The 3,590-nt window shown below is 48.0% G+C and overlaps 1 pseudogene; it reads left to right on the top strand.

The window, feature by feature from the left end:
• The first annotated feature begins 1,043 nt into the window (after positions 1-1,043).
• LOC146865408 (early growth response protein 3 pseudogene) lies at positions 1,044-2,027 on the top strand (annotated as a pseudogene).
• The last annotated feature ends 1,563 nt before the right edge of the window (positions 2,028-3,590 follow it).

Below are 3,590 nucleotides of genomic sequence, written 5' to 3'. Positions count from 1 at the left end.
CTCGCTCCCCTCCTCATGCTGCCTCCTCCTCTCCCATCTCATTTTTTTTTAAACTTTCAGCGCGAAGCGTGCGCTCTTGTCTTTCTTGTCTCTATGCCTTTTGAGACACCACAGTAATTTTTGGCTGGCATGGCCTCTCATTTTCATTGCACAGAATAGAATTTTAAAAATACGACGTTCGAGCTGAGTAACAAAATTGGCAATTTTGTACCCCTAAAACAGCAGAACAGTTAGCCCGGTCGGAAGTACTTAATGCAGAATGTATATCTCTGCCATTGAGAGTTTTTTATCATGCACAGAACATGTCCGTGCCAGTGATTTAACAAAAAGAAAACACACAGAAGGCATTAGTTTTCGGCAGAAAACACAGGAGCGTTCATAACAACAAGTTCAGCAATACCACAGTTTGAATATTCAAAATGTAAAAACCTGCTGCGTACATTCTGCTAGTGTTCGGTTAAAAGGAGTGCGTAGAATTGTTTAAAACAGTTCTAGGATTTTGAGAAACGTTGGCTAGCATCCCCAAATTAGTAAGTGGTAAATCTACACCCCACGTTTTTAATGAAGCGCTGATAGCGGCTTGCAGTCTGTTGGGTGCTTTCGAATTTGAAGGTTAGAGAAATGACAAGAAGACGGGGTGATTAGTACAAGCTGTTGTCAGGGAGGTGTAGCCGTGCTAAGTGTGAGGTGTCTGCTCGCAGACTTCATGGTAAGCAGGTGGGAGGTTTTTTTGAGTGGCGGTGGCTTTCAATATTAACCCTCACTATCAAAACCTTGTAGTTATAAGAATGAAAAATAGAATCTCTTACGTGGCCTCAGACCGTTCCCTGCAGGGACTTCCACCACCCAGAGATGGTGTCCCAGATGGCGCATGCAAACATCTCGAGAACCATGCCATCTGCTAGTCAGATCCCTGCGTTCTTCTCCTGAGACACCATTAGATTGTGTTGGACTAGGTTCAGGAAGCAGCTCTTGCCCCCCTTCCCCTTGCAGTGCTCTGATGCTGTGTTACGCAAACCCTTCCTCTTCTTCCATATATTTGCATGGAGATGGGCTTGGCAAACGAGAAGAGCGGCCAGGAAATTTCTTACTCCACCACCTACCAGCCCGCCCCTGGAAGCAAGATGGTTACGTACCTGGGCAAATTTGCTTTTGACTCGCCTTCCAACTGGTGTCAGGACAACATCATCAGCTTGATGAGTGCTGGCATCCTGGGGGTGCTGCCTGCTTCAAGTACCATCACCACACAGACCAGCAAGACCAACATGGTGCAGGCCCAGGGTGACCTCGACCAAATGTATCATGGACTACCTCCTTACTCCAACTGCAGTGACCACTACCAGGAGCCAGATTCCTTCCACAACCCTCAGACCACCACTTCCCTTCCATACTCCCCTCAGGACTACCAGACAAGCAAACAAGCCATCGACTCGAACGTCTTCCCAATGATTCCAGACTATAACCTCTACCACCACAGCAGCGAGATCGGCTCCATCACTGAGCATAAGCCCTTCCCAAGCCTGGACCCCATCCAGGTGAACCCTCCGCCAATCACCCCTCTGGAGACCATCAAGGCCTTCAAGGACAAGCAGATTCACCCTAGCTTTGGGAGCCTCCAGCACCAGCCCTTGACCCTCAAGCCTATCCGACCTCGTAAGTACCCCAACCGGCCCAGCAAGACACCAGTGCATGAGAGGCCACATGCATGCCCTGACGAAGGTTGTGATCGCCGCTTCTCCAGATCAGACGAGCTGACCCGAACCCTACGCATTCACACTGGCCACAATCCCTTCCAGTGCCGCATCTGCATGCGTAGCTTCAGCCGCAGTGACCACCTCACCACCCACATCCGCACCCACACTGACGAGAAACCCTTTTCCTGTGAGTTCTGTGGGTGCAAGTTTGCATGCAGTGATGAGCACAAGAGGCACGCCAAGATACACCTGAAGCAGAAGGACAAGAAAGGTGAAGAGGGTTGTAGCTCGCCTACTGTGCCTCTGCCCACCGTGGTCACCACATGTGCCTGAGATGCTGGAAGCACAGCCCCAGTGGGATGGGAAGGAACCTACCATGACCTAAACAAGGGGAAGTGCCTCGTCGTCTGAGACCTTGTGTCCATGTTGATGCCGCTGTGGTTACAGGGAGGTAGACATGTAGGGCTCTGTTCTCCAGCCCTCTCCCTGGGCCATTGGCTGTCTCTGTGACCAGCACATGTGGAGACTGCTAGCTCAACTCCTGGGGTCTGCATTTGATGGTGCCTGACTCAAGGGGAGTGGATGACCCTTGCCACAGAGATCCTCGCTGCCATTCTTGAAGGTGGCCTTCCACATGTTGTAATGTTTCTTAAAGAAATGCAAATGCTTAGAACCTTATTGCTGGTTGTATGTGAAGCCCCATCTCAACAAACGCCTTCCCTGCTCTCGCTGTCCTCCTACTCCCCTCCCCTCCACTCCATCTCTCTGCGGTACTCCCTTCTGTCTCTTCACTCCCTCTCCCACCCAACTACCAGTGCCTATTAAAGGCAAGGCGCGTCCTCCCTGCCAACAAGTCCCCACACACCTTTCTGTTTTAATTAACGTTGAACCTCTGTTCGTCAGGGAGAGAAAAAGAAAACACTGGAATCATTCCCTGTGATGATTAAAAACAAAACCCTCCTTTCTGGTACAAACTGCAGATTTTGAGGACATTTCTGGCTGTGCAGCTGTACGTGTTTGTTTGTAAGAGAACGGGTGTCATGAGTTGCTGTATGTGGGGGCAACGCACCTGTCACGACAGAGCTTGTTTACAGAGTGGGGTCAGCTCAGCCTACACCTCTGTCTTCCTAACGATTCCAGGGGTTACCTGATGCACCAATGGGGATCCACAAGCAGACGTGCACATCACCCCACTATTGATGTCAAGGAGAGGCCTCCAGCGATATTTCTGCCCTAAATCAGACATTGTCACATGTCCATAGCAGATGTTTTCAGGTCGAATCGAGCAGGCAAATGTGAGCGCCACAGGCAAGTCCCATCTTTTCCACTGTTTCTGAGCGATGTGGGGAACATTGTGCACAAGTAAGTGTGCACCGTGGTCTCATTCTTTCAGCAGCTGCTAGTGAAATGGCAGTAAATCAGAAGGGCCAAGACAAAAATGGTTTGTAATTGTCACCAGAATCCTAGATGGCATTCTAAGACCATCGCACAAGTTACCCCATAATTAAATTACATTTAAAAAACGCTAATTGTTTAGGCTTCCCATTTGTTGAAAAAAGTATTTCTAAAATATGATGTTTCACATAATTGTGGGTTTTGAAACCACTGAGGATTTTTGCAATAACATAATTGTGATAACCAAATGCAAAAAAATAGCAGCAGAAATGCTCACTTTTTTTATATCAGGTCCAAAATAATAATCGCAATATTAGAGCCCCGTTTTACAAGGTGGTGTGTTATGAATCTCTTCACTTTCTTTTTCCCCACTGCCTGCTTAGATATATATATAAACACACACAAACTTATGGCTTGCAACTGAGGGTTGACTTAAAAGGCCTGCCATCTTACACATAACACCTTTTGATCAACATGCATCGGCAAAATATAAAAGTTATA

This window comes from Triturus cristatus, chromosome 2_1, assembly GCF_964204655.1.
Source record: "Triturus cristatus chromosome 2_1, aTriCri1.1, whole genome shotgun sequence".
Lineage (NCBI taxonomy): Eukaryota > Metazoa > Chordata > Amphibia > Caudata > Salamandridae > Triturus > Triturus cristatus.
Note: the sequence above shows the minus strand (reverse complement) of the source record. Positions and strands in the feature narration are given on the sequence as shown.